This window comes from Takifugu rubripes, chromosome 22, assembly GCF_901000725.2.
Source record: "Takifugu rubripes chromosome 22, fTakRub1.2, whole genome shotgun sequence".
NCBI lineage: Eukaryota > Metazoa > Chordata > Actinopteri > Tetraodontiformes > Tetraodontidae > Takifugu > Takifugu rubripes.
Genome location: NC_042306.1, coordinates 6376853 through 6398247, shown reverse-complemented (window position 1 = coordinate 6398247; position 21395 = coordinate 6376853). Strand labels below are relative to the sequence as shown.

Below are 21395 nucleotides of genomic sequence, written 5' to 3'. Positions count from 1 at the left end.
CTGTCCCTTTAATCCCAATCACATGTTCCAGTCTCTGTAACAGGATGCTGTGATCAACTGTATCAAAAGCAGCACTGAGGTCCAGCAGAACCAGCATAGAGACCAGTCCATGATCGGAAGCTATGAGAAGATCATTAGTGACCTTAAGAAGTGCTGTTTCTGTGCTGTGGTGAGCTCTAAAGCCTGACTGAAACATCTCAAACAGGCTGTTCCTCTGCAGGTGCTCCAGTAACTGAGTCACCACCACCTTCTCTAGAACTTTAGAGATAAAAGGAAGGTTGGATATTGGCCTATAATTTGCTAAGACATCAGGATCCAGTGATGGTTTTTTAAGCAACGGCTTAATCACTGCCACCTTGTAGGACCGGGGTACATAACCTGACACTAAAGAACCATTGATCTGGTCCAGGATAGAACTGCCTATCAATGGTAAAACATCCTTCAACAGGTGTGTTGGGATGGGATCTAAAAGACACGTGGTGGTCTTGGATTTCTGAATTAGCGATGACGCCTCAGAAAAATATATAGGGCTGAAGGAGCTTAAGGGCTCGTTGGAGACCCTGTATGTTCCCACAGTCGGCACATCTGGTGATGGTCCAGTTGTTGGGATGGCCTGGTTAGCTTTCTCTCTGATAGCTAGAACTTTATCAGTGAAGAAGCTCATGAAGTCTTCACCACTAAGGGAAGAAGGGATACGTGGATCTAAAACACTGTGACTCTTGGTTAATTTGGCCACAGTGCTGAAAAGAAACCTGGGGTTGTTCTTATTTTCCTCAATCAAAGAAGAAAAATAAGCTGTTCTAGCCTTGCGAAGGGCCTTTTTGTAAACTAATAGACAGTCTTTCCAGGCTACATGGCAGCTGTCTATTTTACAAGAATGCCACTTCCTTTCCAGTCTTCGCACTTTCTGCTTGAGGGTCCTGATATGTGAATTATACCAGGGGGCACACCTCCTCTGATTTACTATTTTCTTTTTCAAGGGGGCAACAGAATCAAGCGTGCTTCTCAGTGAGGTTGCTGCACCTTCAGCAATAGAGTCAACCTCAGCAGGGCTAAGATTATAATGACTGATCCCTGGGGAAACACACGGTGGTCCTGGGATCAGCACAGAGATCACTTCCTTAAACTTAGCTACAGCATTGTCTGAAAGACATCTGCTATAGTAAGACTTTGTTCTGAGCATAGAAGAATCCTTAATCATAAATGTAAAAGTGATCAAAGAATGGTCTGACAGGACTGGGTTCTGAGGGAACACTGACACATGTTCTACCTCAACACCATAAGTCAGAACTAGATCTAGGGTGTGGTTGAAGTTATGAGTTGGTTGGTGTAAGAAGAATTATTGTTGTTATTACTATTATCGTTTCAATGCTATAGTAAGTAGATTTAGAATGTTTAATCAAAAAGAATGTATGAGTGTTTGACTCAAGTATTGTAGCTGTTATGTACCCAGCACTGGGAGGTGTCATGTTCAAGGACACGAGGAAGTCGTAGGGATGGGAGGAGAAGGAATCATGAAGCTGTTTTGATACAAATCTTGTGTGAACCAAATAAAAGAGGAGAGCGAGCAGCAGACTGACGGAGTTGAGAGAGGAAGCTTGAACTGCTCGTCAGCTCTCCCTTGCAAGGCCTCCTGTTGTCTGTGTGGTTGATCTGAGTCTAGTAAACGAACAGCGCGGGTGACCAAACATCACCCTCACAAAAATTGGTCCTTCGAGCCGGATCCCAAGACCTGGAGAGGAGCGCCGTGGGACGACCGAACGCCGAAGTCTGTGCGCAGCCGGAGTCAAAAGGACGTCCGAAGTGAAAGACCTTTCATCACGAGTTGACGGAAGGCCGGTCTTCGTCCCTCCCAGGGCGACCATCTCCAGTGACGGGAAGAAGGCACTAAAACAACTCAGAGAGAAACCATAGCGACAACGGAGTGAGTATAAGACACAAAAAGCGCTACACGGAATATACCGCGGTATTACCTGCCTGGTCATCAGGAGAGAAGCAGAGGCAAGATACACCCGCCTCCTCGGAGGTAGAAGCTTGGTGTATACTCTCCTGATTAAAAAAGAGGGGTTATAAGGCCACGGCGGAGGGACTGAACTAGATATCCTGTATGGATTGAGGGTTGTTCAGTCGGGAGATCAGGCGTCTCCACTCAAGTATATAAAAACTGATAAATAAAGTGCAAACATGGGCAACCAACATTCCACAAAAGGTGCTGAATTCGAAATCCCAGCATCGTGTAAACACATGGAAGACAAATATCCAGGTTCATGCTCATATGTTCAGCTGTGGATGACTAAGTTCAATTGGGATGGTAACTTAGACAGGCCAGGCAATATTATAAAATTAAAAGAAGATTTAATAGAATATGGAAAAAAACATCCAAAAGTAAAGGTGGGGTTGACACAATGTCATCTCTGGCTCACTGAATCAAAATATAGAAGAGAGAAACAAAATCAAGAAAAGGAGAAACGGAAAAGAGAGAAAGAAGAGAAAAATGAGAACCCCTTTTACCCATCGCTGAGTGCGTACGTGAGGGCGGAGGACAACGAAACAGGATGCAGGAGTCGACAGATAAATGTGCCTCCTCCGTATGTTCCTCCACCTCTTGCTCCACCAGCTCTCCCTCAGGCGGTCCTATTGGACCCGCCCGGAGCCTTAGATCCCCTGGCTCTGAGCACTAATCCCTTTTTGGGTCCCTTTCCATCGGGAGCCCAGTACAGAAATTATCACATGCAGGACAACACTGTGCAGATGTACCCACTGATCCAGGTTGCAAATCCACAAGCCGGTGTGCAGGGTCAAGATCCTACTATCTTGGTGTATAGAACCTGGACTCCAGAAGACTGTAAAAAAGCTTGTGATGACATAACCTTGCCCCAAATGGACATAGAGTTGTGCATCCAAGACATAAGACAGTTACTAAGAAGTTACCATACTAACGGTACTGAAACCCAGCAAGTCCTCATGTGCGTTAATGGCAAGAAATGGGGCACTGTCAGAGGAGATTGGGTCCCAGTGGATCCAGTCACTCAACAACCATGGCAGCCTGGCAGCCAAGAACTAAATGACAGACTTGACAGACTGTACGAGCGCATGCGAACTACTTTTACCAGACGAGCTGACTACAGCGCCATTACGGCCACAAGACAAAAGACTGACGAAAGTTTTGAAGACTATAGCATGAGAATGAAAGATGTGTTCCGAAAAAATAGTGGAATTCCGTATGCGGAAGAACCAGAAGGTCCCTACCAACAGCAGTTAAAGCAAGCTATACATGGGGGATCAAAATCAGAGATAAAAACCTGGGTAGAGAGACAATTAGTTGATTTTGGAACTAGTAACCTAAACCACTATGAACAACATGCTATGCATGCTGAAAGACAATGCCAAAAAAGTAAGAACCAATCAACAGGCATGTTTTTCAATGCCAATCCTCTCCCAAGCCGAGGCCGAGGACGTGGGCGAGGCCGAGGCGGAAGGGGAGGAGGAGGCAATTTCAGTGAAAAAGATCAGTGTCATTATTGTAAAAATTATGGACACTGGGAACGTGATTGCAGAAAGAAACAACGTGACCAGAGATATAATAGAGGACAGCAGCAAGGTTCTAATCCACCTCAACAATGACTAGAACTGGAAAAAGATGTCACAAAAATTAAAACAAATCAGGGCACAAAATTTGACCAATTTGAAAAAGATGACTTAGAAGATGTTTTAGACTTAGAAACCATCTTCCTGTTTGCTGAAGGCAAACCAGAAATACAACTGACCGTGTTAGGTAATTCTTTAACATTCTTAGTAGACACGGGTGCAGGTAAATCAGTAATTAGAGATCCAATAGCCCTGGCACCAACTTCTACACAGATTTTTGTGAGATCAGCAAATGGTCTCATAACTAAAGAAAGAATGTCAGTTCCTGTAGATGTTTGTGACCCTGTGAGTGGAATCACACTTAAAGCCCCTTTCGTGATCTCCACCACATGTCCCGTAAATCTGTTAGGAAGAGATCTTATCTCTCAGCTTCAGTTGATGATTCGTACCACAGCCGAAGGGATGTGGTCTGTAGATAGAATGATTAATCTGTGGGTAAGAGAAGGAGAGATGTGCAGTAAATTTTGGTCACTTGACATTCCTGAAAAGCAGCCCCCTCCATTTTCTGACCCAATCACTATGATATATGGTAAAGCTCTGTCATACTTACAGCCTGAAGCCCAGCTCCACAATCAAGCTGTCCTGCATGTAACCATGCACGTGGAGGGCATAGGTAGATTCTGTAAATCAGACCCACACGGCACATCAAGCTATGCAGAGAAGTTTGCTAAACTGAAAGATCCACAAATGATTGTAATTATGCACCTATATGTGTGTGGTCAGACAGCTGTCTGCTCGGCAGGAAGCCTTTCCGCCGAAGCAGCAGCGCTATTCAAAGTGTCAGGTTCTGTACCACATGTTTCTATTGCTAAACCGCTTAAGAAAAGATGGCAAGACTTGGGATGTGACGTAAAACACTGGAGCAGCCTACCCTATAGGCCTAAGGGTGAGGTTGATTTTAATGATCAGTTCCAGGTGTGGCGTATTCCCCTTAAAACATGGTTGCTGACACATCCAGCAACGCACCTCACAGACCAGAGTTCATGAGAAGAAAACATCTTCCTCACGCAGGAGGAAGAGGAGAAGCTGAAAGAGCTTCCCCCTGAATTATGGTCGGAAGGACCTGCAGATGTAGGTCTTATAAAGGGAGCAGAACCTGTAAAAATAATCCCTAAATCAGATTATAGACCATTTCAGAGACAATATCCCCTTAAGACTGACGCACAGGAGGGTATTGTTCCGATATTTAACTCACTGCTTAAAGCAGGAGTCATCAGAGAGTGTCCTGAGTCTCCTGTAAATACACCCCTATTTCCAGTAAGGAAGTCACCACCATCTACCGGCTGGCGGATGGTGCAGGACCTGCAAGCTGTAAATGCTGCAGTGGTCCCTAGGTCTCCTTTAGTCGCAGATCCATACACTCTGCTGAATGACTTAAACCCTGAACATCAGTGGTACACGGTGATCGATGTATCCAATGCATTCTTCTCTGTACCAGTACATCCAGACAGCCAGTTTTGGTTTGCATTTACGTTTCAAGGACGAAGGTACACCTGGACAAGGTTACCTCAGGGCTACTGTGAGAGTCCCACAATCTTTTCTCAGGTAATGATGTCATCGTTAGCTAAGTTTAAACCTCCGTGTGGAAGTCAAATCCTCGTCTACGTGGATGACATCCTCATGGCGTCAAAAACAGAGGCAGATTGTTGGTCAGACACGCTAGCATTTCTACACTGGCTAGCCGCTCAAGGCCATAGATTAAGCAAAAGCAAACTGCAGCTGGTGAAGCAGAAAGTGATTTATCTGGGCCATGTTTTGACACATAATGGCAAAGCTATTCTCGAGTCGAGGAAAACAGCAGTGCTTGAAGCCCCAAAACCAAAAACAAAGAAGCAGATGATGTCATTCTTAGGACTTGTGAATTTTTGCAGATCATGGATCTTAGATTATGCGAAAATAACTGCCCCTTTACAAGCATTGATGTATGATAATCCCTTAGCAATGACTGATGTGTTAACTTGGACCCCTGAAGCTGAAGAAGCATTTACACACACAAAGCAGGCCCTTGTAGGTGCTGGAGTGTTAAAGCTGCCAGACTATCAGAAGCCTTTTGAGCAGGTCGTAGATTGCAAAGGTAATTTTATGACTTCAGTTTTGTTGCAAAAACACGGAGATAAGAGGCAGCCAGTGGCCTACTACTCCCACAAGCTAGATCCCGTAGTTTGTGCACTCCCACCATGCGTTAAAGCAGTGGTGGCAGCATCTGAGGCAGTAAAAGCCTCCGCAGGAGTGGTGCTATATCATGAGCTAACTTTGCTAGTTCCACATGCAGTATCAATACTGCTGCTACAAAGTAAGATCGCATTCCTGTCGCCCGCACGTCATCTTTCCTGCATGGCAGTGTTGCTGTCTCAGCCGAATCTGACGATTCGACGCTGTACGACCTTAAACCCAGCGACGCTGCTACCCACCGCAGAAGAGGGACACCAGCACAACTGCTTGGATGAGGTCTCCACCAAGGTCCTGCCGCGACCAGATCTCAGTGATGTCGCGTTGACTACAGGACAGACACTATTTGTGGATGGATCATCGAGAAAGGATGACTGTGGACGCACTAGAACTGCCTATGCAGTAGTTACAGCAACTGAGGTGGTGGAGGCGAAATCACTTCCCTCCTCCTATTCTGCTCAAGCTGCAGAACTCGTCGCACTCACACGTGCCTGTGAACTAAGCAAAGGACAAGATGTTACCATTTACACAGATAGTCAATATGCTTTTTCCACGCTGTTTGTGTTTGCTCAACAATGGAATTTAAGAGGGATGAAAACGTCGACCGGCAAACCGGTCATGCATGCAGAACTGTTAAAAAAGTTATTAGCTGCAGTACAGCAGCCACGCAAAATAGCTGTATGTAAATGCACTGCACATACTAACAACACAGACGCAGTCTCACAAGGCAATGCCTTTGCTGACAGAGCCGCAAAGGCTGCAGCAAATAACAACACACTTCTTGATAATGAAGAATCATTTACCTTAGAACCTGCAGATAATGATATTCTAAAAGAAATGCAACAAAGTGCTCCAGAAAAAGAAAAGGCCACGTGGAAGAAGCGAGGAGCCAAACTGGATGACAAAGGACTGTTAACCATAGGAAACAAACCAATCCTTCCCCGGAATATGCATAAATGGGCAGCATTAGTGAGCCATGGGCCATGCCATGTCTCAACAGGAGGGATGGTACAGATGGTTAATGAACATTATTATACTATAGGATTTCATACCTACTCAAAAAAATTTTGTTCACAATGTGCTATTTGTGTAAAACACAGCCCACAGGGAGCCCTTAAGGCCCCTGCAGGCACTACACCATTACCAAATCATCCATTTCACACAGTTTTTCTAGATTTTATTCAGCTAACACCATGTGAAGGTAAACAATATTGTCTAGTAGTGTTAGATGGATTTACTAGGTGGGTGGAAATTTTCCCCACAGCAAAAGCAGATGCACTGACAGTAGCAAAAGTTTTATGTAGAGAAATCATTCCCAGGTTTGGCATCCCGAAGGTCATCTGGAGCGACAATGGAAGCCATTTTGTAAATGAGATAGTGAAAACTGTAGGAGTAACTTTGGACATTGATTTGAAGAATCACTGCGCATACCACCCCCAGAGTGCAGGGTTGGTTGAAAGAGTCAATGGTACTATTAAGAACAGACTGAAGAAATGTATGGACGAGACAGGAAAGAACTGGATGTTTTGTCTCGACCTGGTGAAATTATGGATGCACATAACACCACACAAGAAAACAGGCATCACACCTTTTGAAACATTATATGGGCGGCCTTATTGCCTACCATACTTTGCAACAACAAATGAGCTAAAACATGTTGAGGAAACAATAGCAGATTATCTGAAAAAAGTGTTACTTAACCGATGTGTGAATACAGTAAATGTTCTGCCTAGTCCTGTGTCTTCCACAGATTCCACCACCCAGGAACCCATTCGACCAGGCGACTACGTGTGGGTGAAGAAGTTTGTGCGGAAGAGGTGGAACACGCCTAGATGGGAAGGTCCTTATCAAGTACAGCTGACCACAAAGACTGCAGTTCGAGTGGATGGGAAACTGTCGTGGATACACCTTTCCCATTGTAAAAAACAGAAAATTCTTCCAGGTGAAGGCGAGGGAGCAGTGGCGGACTCTCCATAAACGGCTGACGGCCTGTATAGGTCCAGCAACGGCTGAACCCCGTCGGAACCTGTGAAGAGGATCTAAAAGGAAATGAAGTTGTTCTTCCTAATTGCGGTGAGTGCTGTGACGGCGGGACTCGTGAGTTTTGGTCTTTGGAACTTCCGACAGGAGGGAGGTAATCAGGGACAGAAAGATGCTCTGAGACAGGATGAGAGCTACGCGCGCGCTAAACGCACCGTAGTTAGCCATTTAGAACATTCATGGTTAGAACAAGATCCAGAGTCCTCACACACTTACAGTTTGAATACATGGTGGCGCTATGCTAATTTCACAGCTCGGATACAGAATCATTCTCGTTGTTACGTTTGTTCTATGCTACCAGTTTCTGTGCATACACCGCGAGTAACTGCTGAACCAATGACAGGGAGTGTAGGACAGTGCTTTGTCCACATAGGGCTAAGCCGTGACACGAACTTCACACTCAATTTGTTGGACGGAACGTGGTTCACTCGCAGCAACTGCACCCAAGAGCCACTACGGACAATGGCAGGGAAAGCCAATAGATTCAGATTCCCTGTGCTAGGTGCAATAAATCACACATACTGTTATGCACGGAGTGGTGGTAGAGATTTGGGGTCGTTACACAAGGATGTCTGTAAAGTTGTTTATACGTCATGCGCACTGGGAGTCAATCGTGATGTGAGGTTTAACTGCTGGTCGGCCTTATCGGAAAACGTGTCTACAGCAAAATAAAAGTTTCGAACAGTGAACAGGAGTGCATTGATGACCCCCGGCACTTATGTGGTGCATATACCTTAGATGAAGCAACACAGAGGTGTCCAGAAGGTTATAACTGTACATGTAACTATCCCGCTTTCGCGCCAGGAGACAAAGGCACGCAATTAGTGGATAAGGGATGGTGGTTATGTGGACACAATGCGTATGCAGACCTACCAGCAAACTGGTCAGGAGTGTGTGCTCCAGTACATCTCAAGGATCACACAGTCATAATTTATGCTGCTAATCCTAGATCTGCACCACAGTTGCGTTCCAGGAGAGATTTGAATGACGAGTTCAAACCACATGACTCAGTGTGGGGCACAGATGTACCACGAGAGTTTAAGCATTGGTCAACCGGAAATAAAGTGACCATGACACTCTTTCCGTGGCTAGGAATAGGAAAGAACATATTGAGATTGGAAACAGTTGATTATAGGTTGAAAGTATTTACTAATTTGACAAAAGTTGCTCTCACAGGAGTCAAGGAAGAAATGACAGCGCTAAGACTGATGACCATGCAGAATAGGATGGCCTTAGATCTCATAACGGCCCCCCAGGGAGGAGTGTGTGCAATGGTAGGAGATTACTGTTGTACGTTCATCCCAGAGAATGATGCGGACGGTCACCTGATAGATAGCGCATTGAAAAATTTAACTAAACTACAGAGAGCTATGATTGACGATGGTAGTCCCCCACCAGACTGGCTTACAGGGATGTTGTCAAGGTGGAGGGAACTGTTGTTCAAGATAGGAATGATGATAGGGATAGTGCTGCTAGTATTAGCCATACTAGCTTGCTGTGTAGTACCTCTTGTTCGGGGTTGCATTGGCCGGCTCGTGGGATCAGCTGTTACTAGTACTTTGCTGCAGGTGGAAGAACAATCTCTACTGGACAACGATGAAGAGGAATCAGAAGAAGAATGGACAAATGTGATGCACGATGTAAATGAAATGTTTGAGATGTCTTAAGCTGTACCCATGTTGAACTCTGAGTGTAAGAAATGTGTTTCTAGGAAAATAACGTAATGCATTTAAATTTCATGAAATGAAATGATGTAATACTGACAATGAGAATCTAGACGCATTTAACGATAAACAGGAGGGAAATGTAAGAAGAATTATTGTTGTTATTACTATTATCGTTTCAATGCTATAGTAAGTATAGTAAGTAGATATAGAATGTTTAATCAAAAAGAATGTATGAGTGTTTGACTCAAGTATTGTAGCTGTTATGTACCCAGCACTGGGAGGTATCATGTTCAAGGACACGAGGAAGTCGTAGGGATGGGAGGAGAAGGAATCATGAAGTTGTTTTGATACAAATCTTGTGTGAACCAAATAAAAGAGGAGAGCGAGCAGCAGACTGACGGAGTTGAGAGAGGAAGCTTGAACTGCTCGTCAGCTCTCCCTTGCAAGGCCTCCTGTTGTCTGTGTGGTTGATCTGAGTCTAGTAAACGAACAGCGCGGGTGACCAAACATCACCCTCACATTGGTTTATCTGCTGGAGGAAACCAACTGACTCAAGTAATGAAATGAAGCCATTTCTAAAGCTGTCATTTATAACGTCCATATGGATATTAAAGTCTCCAATGATAATGACTTTTTCCGTTCTAAGGACCAAGTCAGATAAGAAATCAGAGAACTCAGACAGGAACTCTGAATGTGGCCCAGCAGGGGGCCGATATACAACTACAAACAGAAGTGGCTTTTATGTCCTCCAGTTCAGATGACTGAAGCTATGTTTTGGTCTGGGATTAATTAATAACTTGGAGTGATAGATTGCTGCCACTCCCCCTCCTCGACCAGTAACACGTGGAATATGATAATTAAGATGGGTAGGAGGAGTAGATTAATTTAAGATCACATACTCCTCCTCCTGAAGCCAGGTCTCAGTAAGACAAAATAAATCAATGATGATCCGCTATCAGGTCGTGCACTAACAGGGATTTACACAAAAGAGATCTAATATTTAACAGTCCACACTTAATTGTGATATTAGTTTCTCCGACTTGTGCTTCAGTATTAATTTTAATAGGATTTTGGTGATTGACCGCTCCCCTGCTCTGTGCTTGGTGAACTTTTAACCGTGGAACAGAGACTACCTCTATAGTGTTAAATATGTTATTGTTGGTGGATGAGGGTTCTAAGGAAGCAGCAGAGAGGTGTGTAAGACTACAACTCTGCATCCTGGTCTGGACCCTGGATTGTCAGGTCACTTTGGGTCTAATAAAATTAGCCAGATTACTAGAAATGAGAGAAGCACCATCTCGTGTGGGATGGACACCGTCTCTCCTAATCAGACCAGGTTTTCCCCAAAAGGTGCTCCAATTGTCTATAAAGGCCACCTGGTTTTCGGGGCACCACCGTGACAGCCAGCGACGAAGCGATGACATGCGGCTAAACATCTCATCACTGGCCAGATTGGGAAGGGTGACCAGAGAATGCTACGGAGTCCGACATCGTTTTTGCGTAGTTACACACCGACTCCAAGACTGACGAAGCCGGGTGTCGTTGGCTCCGACATGAATAATAACTTTACCAAATTTACGATTACGTCTCGCCAGCAGCCATAAATTTGCTTCTATGTCGCCCGCTCTGGCCCCCAGAATGCACCTAACTATGGTCGCTGGAGTCGGCTTCACGTGGCGCAAAACAGAGTCGCCAATTACCAGGGTCGGTTTCTCAGCGGGTGTGTCGCCGAGTGGGGAAAAGCGGTTAGCCACGGGAAGCGGTTGGTGGTGCACCGTGGGCCTTTGTTTTGGGCTACGCTTCCTACGAACCGTCACCCAGCCGCCCTGGCTAGCCGGCTGCTCGGCTGCTGCCGGGGGACCGCTAGCTGTAGCTACGCTAGGCGGCGCCGCAGCAGCTAGCTTACCCTGGCTACTTGACGCAACTCCAGCTAACTCCAAACTGCGGAACCGCGTCTCAAGCTCGCTAAGTCTTGCCTCCATAGCCATAAATAAACTACACTTTCTGCACCTATTCCCTTCACTAAGGGAGGCAGAGGAGTAACTAAACATTTCGCACGCTGAACAGACAAAGACACCGCGTGAAACAGACGGTGAGGCCATGCTAACGCTAGTGATCGGCGAAGCCCTGTATTTGTTTAATATGGGTTGTTTCTCACTGTTGATATTAGGTGACTAGAATGTCCCAAGTGTTCAAAATTTTAAGTAAAGTGAATACAACACACCAAGTGTTCAATATTAAGTGAATACAACACACCAAGTGTTCAATATTAAGTGAATACGGCACCCCGTGCACAATGCAACCAACGAACGATAGAGGAGACAGGAAGTGACGCAATACTCACGCAACCAATCCAATGTCAAGGCTCCCCAGCTCTGATGACAGCAGACCCAGGTGCTCATGGGATAGCACGGCCCGACCGCACAGCAATCAGTTGAGGAGGACCAAGTGAGCTGTGGCATGGCACCCAAAAGCTCAACAACAAGAAAGAGCAGCTCATGCAGCACAGTCTCCTTTTAAGGGGAATGCCACAGCTGCAACTTCCCCAACAATTAAGGTGATGGGCAGAGCATGAACTCCATGCTGCCACAATCTACCCCCAGGAATTGCATCGTCAGCCCGACTATGGAACAACTGATCCCTTATGACATCACAACCATGGCTGAAGAAGTGCAACCACTGTTCTCACCACGGAGGCTGGGGGCCTTTCTGCCCCGACCGCAGGATCTGCGACTGGCCTTGGGAGATGATGAATGTTAGGGTGCTGACCAGCTGTTGATCTATTTGATCTTCGCAGCCCGTGTTCCATGGGGCCACTGGTAGATGAAACTGCCAGGGGTACAAGTAGCGAATTATCTGCTTGGGTCAGAGGGACACTTAGTGGATCTGAACCGGCAGAAGCCGCATCTGGCAATGGTATCCCGGGAGTTACTTGAGTCATGGCAGTTGTACCAGTGGGGTCTACACCCAATGATGGCGCCGATGTTGCCCCAAAGGCTGCAACAGGGTCCTGGTCAGAAGAAGCACTAGGCATTACAACAGGTGCTACACTGGGGGCATCAGCGAGGCCCACCCCAGGTTCCAAAACAAACAAGTCTTCCTCACCTGCCTGCTCGTCCAATAGGGACTGATCACTAGAAGAGGAACTAGGGACCAATTGCCCACCCAAGGGGGCCTCTCCAACCATGGCTTTCAACAAGGTGCGATGGACCCTCTGCACTTTGGTCTGATCATCCGTGGGTGCGATAGTATAAACTGACCCCCCTTCTTGTGGTGCCCTCGATGCCATTTTGCCCCGATGCTATACACAGTAGGACCCCATAAGTCCTGGATCTTCTGACGCCCCCTTAATCCATGTTTGCGTAACCACACGAGCCGCCCCACCACTAGGGGTGGGTACCGAACATGCTGGTCATGAATCCTCTTCCGGCGCTCTGCTACCACCCTCAACCTTTCCCTGGCTCCTTCAAATGCCAGGAGGTGGGTTTGATGTTCCTCAACCCACTCATGGATCTCACCCTCAACTGGGTTTTCGACCCTACCCAGCAGGAAATCGACCGGCAATCTGGGTTCTCGTCCATACATAAGATAAAACGCAGATTCGCCAGTCGACTGATGGGGGGTTGTGTTGTAAGAGTAGAGTACCTGCGGCAGGCATGAGTGCCAATCTCGCTTACAGGAGGCAGGAAAAGCTTGCAACAAGTTGTGAAGTGTGCAATTGAATCTGTCGCACTGCCCATTACTGGCGGGATGATACGGGGTGGTGTGAGATTGTTCAACACCATAAAGGGTGAAGAGTTGCTGAAGGAGGGGGCTTTCAAAATTATGGCCCTGATCGGAGTGTATGCGAGCAGGGACACCGAATTTAAAGAACCACTCGGAGAACAATGCCTGGGCCACTGTGGTGGCTCGTTGGTCCTGGGTAGGAACAGCCAATGTATATTTACTGAAAACGTCAGTCATAACAAGTACAATTTCAAGACCGTTACGACTAGGCTCCAGCAATGTAAAATCAATGGCCACAATCTCATTGGGCTGAGAGGCCAACAAATGCCCCATGAAACTACGGGTGTTCAGGTGTGTGTCCTTGGCAACCTGGCATCTTTGACACTTCCTGCACCACTGGGTCACATCAGGAGACATATCAGGCCAATAACACCTCTCCCTCTATTGTTCTCTCCACTTCTTGGTGCCCATGCCCTTGGTGAACCTGGGCCATCACCTCACGTTTTAATACAGAGGACACCAGCAGCTGCAATACAGCCTTCTTACCATCAGCACGGAATATCTTCCGGAAAAGAATACCATCCCGCTCCACTAGCCGGCCCCATTGGTGTAGGATAGCCCAGGCAGAGGAGGATATGAGCCTCCTCTCCTGGGTGTTGGGACACTGCTTCTGCCCCCAGAAGGCCAAAACCTCCTGAAGGATGGGGTCGGCCTGTTGAAGGGCCTGAAGGTCAGCAGGTGCATGATCTGGCAAGGCAGCGATGGCAGCTTGGCTGGCAGATGGACTTTGACCCTGCAATGCCTGCCATAAGGGTTCAGGGATCAAGGTACCCGACACCATCACCTCTAGGTCTTGGGGCCCAACTGGGTGCTTCCGGGACAATGCATCAGCATTTTTGTTGTTCCTCCCGGAGCGATATTTGATCTCGAAATCAAAAGCTGCCAGTTGGGCCGCCTATCGTTGCTCAGTAGCACCAAGCTTGGCAGTGAACAAGTGACTAAAAACAATACATTTATGACCCAGCAGGTATTCCCTGAACTTTTCAGTCATAGCCCACTTGAGTGCAACAAACTCCAATTTCATGGAGCTATAGTTTGCCACATTGCGCTCTGTGGGCCGTAGTCCTCTGCTGGCATACGCTATGGGTCTGACCTTCCCGTTTTGCTCCTGCGAGAGGACAGCTCCAAGACCACTATGACTTGCATCAACCTCCAAAATAAAAGGTAAGGTGAAGTCAGCATAAGCGAGCACTGGTGTGATTGTGAGTTTAGTTTTAAGAGCCTCAAAATTTTGATTACACTCTTCAGACCAGTTCCCTGCCACTGCTTCTTCGGAGCCCTTAGGCTTCCTACCAGTCAGGTTGGCTACCAGCTGATGCAGGGGGGCTGCCAGCTTGGCAAAACCCTCCACAAAACGGCGATAATAGCTCGCCAAACCCAAAAATGAGAGCAACTCAGTGACAGTGGTGGGGGTCGGCCAATTGGCGACCACCTCTATTTTACTAGGGTCGGTGGAGACCCCTTGATCAGAAACTAAGTGACCCAAGTACCGCACCTCTCACCGGAAGAATGCACAATTCTCAAGCCTGGCCTTCAGGCCTTGCTCCTGCAGCCTCCCCAACACCACCTTTAGCCTCTCCAGGTGTTGTTCTACCATGGATGAAAACACCACAATGTCATCCAAGTAGAGAAGCAGTGACTGACATTGTTGGGCACCAAACAGTCGCTGCATAAGCCTCTGGAAGGTGCTGGGGGCATTACAAAGGCCAAATGGCATCCGATTCCATTCAAAAAGGCCAAATGGTGTACAAAAAGCGGTCTTGGGCCTATCGGCCTCTGTAACGGGAACCTGATTGTAACCGCTGGCCAAGTCAAGGGTTGAAAACCACCGAGCCCCGGTCAAGGCATCCAAGGATTCCTCAATACGAGGAAGAGGAAACGTGTCCTTCCTTGTCTTATTATTAAGCTGCCAATAGTCCACACACATGCGCAGGTCCCATCTTTTTTCTTAACCAGTAAAATCGGAGAACCATAAGGACTGCTGCTCTCCCTGATTATCTGAGCTTCAAGCAGCTGATTGATATGCTCCTTGACAACCTCATACTCAGATGGTGGGATCCTCCTATGACGCTGCCTAACAGGCACATCATCCAAGAGGGGAATGTCGTGGCTGATCAGGCTCGTACATCCCAGATCCCCCTCATGAGAAGAAAAGACAGAGGCGTGTTGTCGAAGGAGAGATTGCACCGTCCCCTGATCTTCGACTGACAGGGCTGATAAATCAATGGCCGCAATCAGATCAGGAGTGACATCCGAAACAGCCTGAGAAGCGGTGGTAGCGACACTAGTCGGCACCTCGATGACACGTGCAGGCATGCTGACAACACACCCTTTGTCTAAAGTGCCTGCAATGGTGCGAGGATACAACAAAACACTAGTGGTGCCAACATTTACAATTGGGATGTATGTGTAAATTCTCAGTCATCCAGGTCATTGTATCCAAGGTAGTTTTCTCTGTCAACTGGACTGGGTTTCTTCTCTTGAAGACGTTTCGCCTTCTATCCAGAAGGCTTCTTCAGTTCATTGGGATGTAAGCAGTGCCTCGTACGACCCGAACCAAAGCAGGCGAAGCCAGCAGCCCGGCCGGCAGGCCATTCTCGGAAGGCTCAAACAGCACAATCCTACCCGAGAACTGCTCAGAACACGTTGCAGCCACAATCTTCATTGTGCCACCAGGAATACGACATGCCTTCTTACCTCTAACTTTAACCTTCCCGGTGAGGCGTGAGGATGGTTGCTGGCTGCACATCTGGAGTGCCAGTGTAACTGACCTTGGTGCCTCAGTTACCGAAGGTAAATTAAACAAGGCCTGCCCATGATGTCCAAAAAGATCATGATAACATCTGCGGATGATATTCATCCCCAGAATACCAGGGACCTCAGAAGACACCTCTCCAGGGTGGTCTCGAACAACCAAGACCCCACACCGTGGCACAAAAGTACCACAGATTTCCACATCCAACTCAAGGTAGCCAACATAAGGGATGGCTAGCCCATTAGCTGCCTTAAGCTAAGATTTCAGCCGATCATGGCCCAGGGCTGTAAATTCTGAAGGAACCAACTCTCCATCACAGTAGACACCACTGAACCCGTGTCCAATAGACAAGGGACCTGAACTCCCCCCATACTCACTTTAACATGGGGGCAAGCAGACATTAGTTCCAAAACTCCCACCAAGCCAGGATTTACCCCCCCCCCCCCGGACTGTGGCTCTGCAGTCCGGTGGGCACTAGTTTTCCGACTCCTGAGGAGGGCGAGACTGCCTATTGGAGGATTGACGAACAGATGATGACTGAGCACGAGAGGGGACACGCACACCATCACATTCACTTGCATAATGCCCTGGCTGTTGACAACGCTGGCATATGACAGGGCCACGACGGGATAGAGGTTGGCGCGGTTGAAAACTGTGCAAGGATGAAAGGAACTGGGTAAGTTGATCTAGCTGCTCCTGTTGTAGTCTCAACATTTCCCTTATGTCTACAAATTCGGAGGGTTGGTTGACCCACTAGAGTCTTGGACCCCATACTGGAGACCAAATGCCAATGGAACAGACTGACTTCGACCCCTACTACCCCCAGGAAGACCCTCCCATTCCCACCGGGTTGCCTCGCTCCGGACATCGAGCAGGGTGGCCGTGGGCTGCCTCCGAACATACTGCATCAGTTTGCGCTGCAATGCACCATCCTGGACGTGTTTGACAAATTGATCACGTAGCAAGTCCTCCGCGTTAGCCATCCCATAGGGAGCACGCTCCCTCACCGGAGCCATGAGGCTCATAAGCGCGAGGGAGAACTCATGCAATGTCTCCCCGTCTTGTTGTCGCCTGGGAAAAAACGCTTCCTGTAGGGCCACATAAGACTTTGAACACCCGTAGAGTTCTTTTAACACCGAAATAATTTTATCAGGGTCCTCTCTCTCCGAACTAGGCTGATTCTTAATTTCTTCACGGGCCTCACCTTCAAGATGATCAAACAAAAAAAAATGCTCGTTTGGATGTAGACAAATGACGTGCTCTCACACAAGCTTGAACCTCCTCTAGCCACTCAAACAACCCAATTCCTGATTTTCCCGTAGGACACTTCCTATCCCTTGGTACTAAAACCAACCTTTCAACAACAGGATTACTACTTGTGGGCTGTTGATGGTACCGAGGAGTCGAAGGGCTGGTCACTAGGACCTGGCACAGCTGCAGCCTGTCCCTGACGCAACCTCTCATTGTCTACTCTCAGCTGTGCCACCAACTCCCTTAACTCCTGAAGCTCCACCTCCATATCTGAAACTGTAATGCACAAAAATGATACAGCAGATTAAAGGACAGATAGGTAACTAAAACTGGATTATATGTTCTACTACAACTACAGAAGGCCCAGCTGCTGTTTTGCCTCCGCACAAAATAGTCACCAAACGATATTAATTCTGAGGTCAAATCAACCAATTAAAACATTTATCAAAAGGTAAAACAAGAAAAAAAAAAGACACTGTACCACAAGTCTCCATCCTCCAAAAGAGAGATCCTGCGCCAGAATGTGGCGCGCGCCTAACGGGCGCAATGTACAAAATTAATACTTTTATTTCGGGATATCCTGTAACAACAATTGCTAAAATACTCTCACGCACCCATTCACACACACTCAACATGCAGATATTAAATTCATATTCAAGATTTAACAATTATCTTTGAAACACCTGCACCCCACAGGGTAGTGTAGCACTTTTTAGTCAGCTACAGTTACCATTGTGAGGATGAAGTTTTGATCACCCGCGCTGTTCGTTCACTAGACTCAGAGTAACCATGCAAACAACAAGAGTTCCTTGCAAGGGGGAGCCGAGCAGCAGTTCAAGCTTCCTCTGTCAACTGCGTTCGTCTGCTGCTCGCTCACCTCTTTTATTGGTGCAAACAGAATGGGTGTCTAAACAGGATCTCGTAACTCATTGTCTTCTGACATCTTTACAAACTTCTCTAATCTTGACCAACAGGATACATCTGGATGCTGAGCTTGGTTGTCAGCAACTTCAGCACCTTTACGAAACACTCTCATGTTCTTCTTTTCTTATCAACATTCCTCAAACACTCAAAATCTACATACAATAGCATTTAAAGATAATACTAACAACAACAATAACAATAATTCTTCTCACACCATGGACCAGATAGGTTCGACTACTGGAGCAGTGAATGAATTAAATGTAATAATAATAACCACAGACCAGAAAATAAGTTTAAATTGCCAGCATATTATTTGAATGAAACAGACAGAAAAAACATCAAATATACAGTTGACATACAATTGACAGGCTTTTGATATCATTTTCAAAATAAATGAAATATTCTTCCCTTTTTGTTCAAGTTGGTAGTTTTCAATCCTTTTTGGGTTTTTCTTTTTTTTTTTAAGTTTCAACCATTTCTCACACTTTGTTGTTTATACCAACAAACCAGTTACACTTGGAACAATACCCTTAAAGTACTCACAAGGATGAATAACCAAAAAACACCATAGTAAAATTTAAACTCAAAATAATTCAGCAAAAGACTGAACAATTTGTTTCCAAAAATAAATGCCCTTTTTTTTTAATTTAATTTAAAAAAAAAAGATCCTTTTATTGCCCTGAACCTTTAATTTAGAGTCTATGGGAGTCTTCTGCATTTTTGCAGAGAGATGTGGGCAAATCCTACCAGTTCTGATGAAAACGTGCAATTTCCAGCAGGGGGCTTTGCTTCTGCGTGATGCACGGTTTCTGGGTCATCGTGGTCTTCATGGGTGGCTCGCCATCTTGTACTACGCACGTGGATTCCAACTCTCCGACTGTTTCTGGTCCACTCTTAAAAAAGGCCTACCATAATAACCAAATAAAATACATATAAACTCAAATAATACATATGGTAGCTTTAAAATTAAATAAAAGTCCATTTCAGTTCACTAAACACTTGAAAAGGTAGTGCACTTGCCGTCTCAGCAGCAAAAAAATAAAAATAAATACCATCCACAGGCTCATGCTCCCCCTCAGCATCTTCCCCACCGTGTATGTTCACCATTTTAACATAAAACAACATAAACCCCCACATTAACTTTGCATCTCCACGAAATGACTGATAAATCATGAGAAAACAATTCTTACATGAAATGAAATAAACTTTTACACTCACCAAGTCCCGTTTGGTATCAAAAATAACTTCACCAAATCACGGACAAGTTGGAAAAAACAAAGATACCTCCTCGGAGCACGAAAACAACTCCAGTTCAACTCCTTTTTTCACTCTTTTCTCCTCTTTTTTTCTATCCCAATCAGCGGCTCTGTGAAGAACGTTTCCTCATCTCCAATTCAGGTGCAGTGGAAAAGCCAAAACAACCCGATTGGCTGTGGCTAGTCACCTGGTCCACGTCAGCACAGCCCTTCAAAATAAGAGTCTAAACACAAATTTCAAGTCGCTTCAAACTAAATGGAATCACAATGAATTTACAAACCTTTAACTCTTACCTAGACACCGTATCATGAAACATACACTTTTAATGATTTTTAACCATCTTAATCCATTTGTCTATCACTTAAAATGTATTTCTTATTAGCTGTTTTTTTTATTAACATGCTTTTATTGTATGAGGCTTTGTAAACCAGGGTTACAGTAGGATCTGCACCAATTAGAAAATAACAGGAAACGTACATGATAATAGAACCCAAATAAACATACAAAAATAACCCACACAGCACATAAATAACACGATTAATCAAACCCAAATAACATGCAAAAATAAATAATGTTTATTGGAGAGAACAGTCAGGTATTGATCGGACGCTGCAGCATGCCCGAGGGAGGTTTCGCGGTCCCGTTGGTGAAGAACTCTGAGGTGTTTAAATCGATAGCTCCTTCTTATGCAGTCAAGTAAACACACTCTTTTCTGATGACCTCATATACACAGTATAGCAAACCCAATGGTATAGCGTTCAGTTAGTACCAAAAATGGGAGTAGTAGAAAGGCTTCATGCTACACATCCTCATATGGAGAACAACCAGGAGCCCACGGGCTCCAGCGTCATCTCTTAGCAGCTTGTCTTAGCCATGACAAGCCTTCCCTTGCGATCTTGCAGAAAGGCAGAAGACACAGGACACATGTGGAGCATCTCCTAATATGGCTGGCTGCTAAACACATTGCGGCCTTACAGAAGTAAAGGCCTGCACAGAATGGATACACAGGCTTCAGATACTACACATTTCCCCCCTTCAACACTACATAGAGTCTAGAAAAATAAAGGATAACCAAGTTTTAAGTAAAGGTGACGGTGACTAATAAAGTGGTATAATTTGATACACGTGAGAAAAAGATTGATTAAATAGGCATGAATAATATGTGAAATTTAGTGGAGTGTGAGAACGAAAAACCCATCCGACAGACCTCTTTCAGTTTACAACCCTCAAAACACTTTAGACGGGAAAATTCTCTCACGGTCCCTCTGCCGACGGCGACCACCTATGGTACTCCAACCCAATTTGCAAAAAGGTTGTATTAGGGGAGAGTTTGGCTGTTTGAAAAAAATCAAAAAATGTCCATGGTCAGGCTGGTCGACCCATCGGACCTTACCTTGGACCTTTCCCTGCCTAAGGACCCCTTTCCCTTTACCAAAACAAGGAAAAACCTGAGTTCTCATAGCATCTGCCTACTGATGAAATCTCCCTAGTAAATTTATTAGCACAAAACTTCAGATACATGCATTAAACACATCAAACAGTGATTTTTGAATCTGTAGTTCACAGACCCCCTCTTCAGTTGTTCCACATCTTCATTCAGGGTCCTCCAGCATCTTTCACAGTTCATTTTGAATTTCTGAGTCCATTCCAACATAGTTGTCACCCAACATAGTTCCCCAACTACTGTCCTGGAAACAGAAAAGAGAGGTGCCAGTATCTTGGAAAAAACAAAACAAACACCATTAAATGCAAAGAGTAACATAATATTATAGCTCGAAGGTCACACTAGATACTAAATTATTGATTATACAGGATATTTATCAACCATCTCGTCAGAAAGATCCTCCTCATCTGAATCAATCAAAGCTTTGTCACTTAAGAGTGGCATCTGGATTTGG

At 45.7% G+C, this 21395-nt stretch overlaps 1 long non-coding RNA gene across 1 annotated transcript; it reads right to left on the bottom strand.

The window, feature by feature from the left end:
• Positions 1-18531: 18531 nt before the first annotated feature.
• On the bottom strand, positions 18532-19640 carry LOC105418609 (uncharacterized). Its single transcript, XR_003886926.1, has 2 exons — positions 19459-19640; positions 18532-19145 (listed from the first exon to the last, which is right to left on the bottom strand). It is a non-coding gene; the product is annotated as an uncharacterized lncRNA (long non-coding RNA).
• Positions 19641-21395: the final 1755 nt, after the last annotated feature.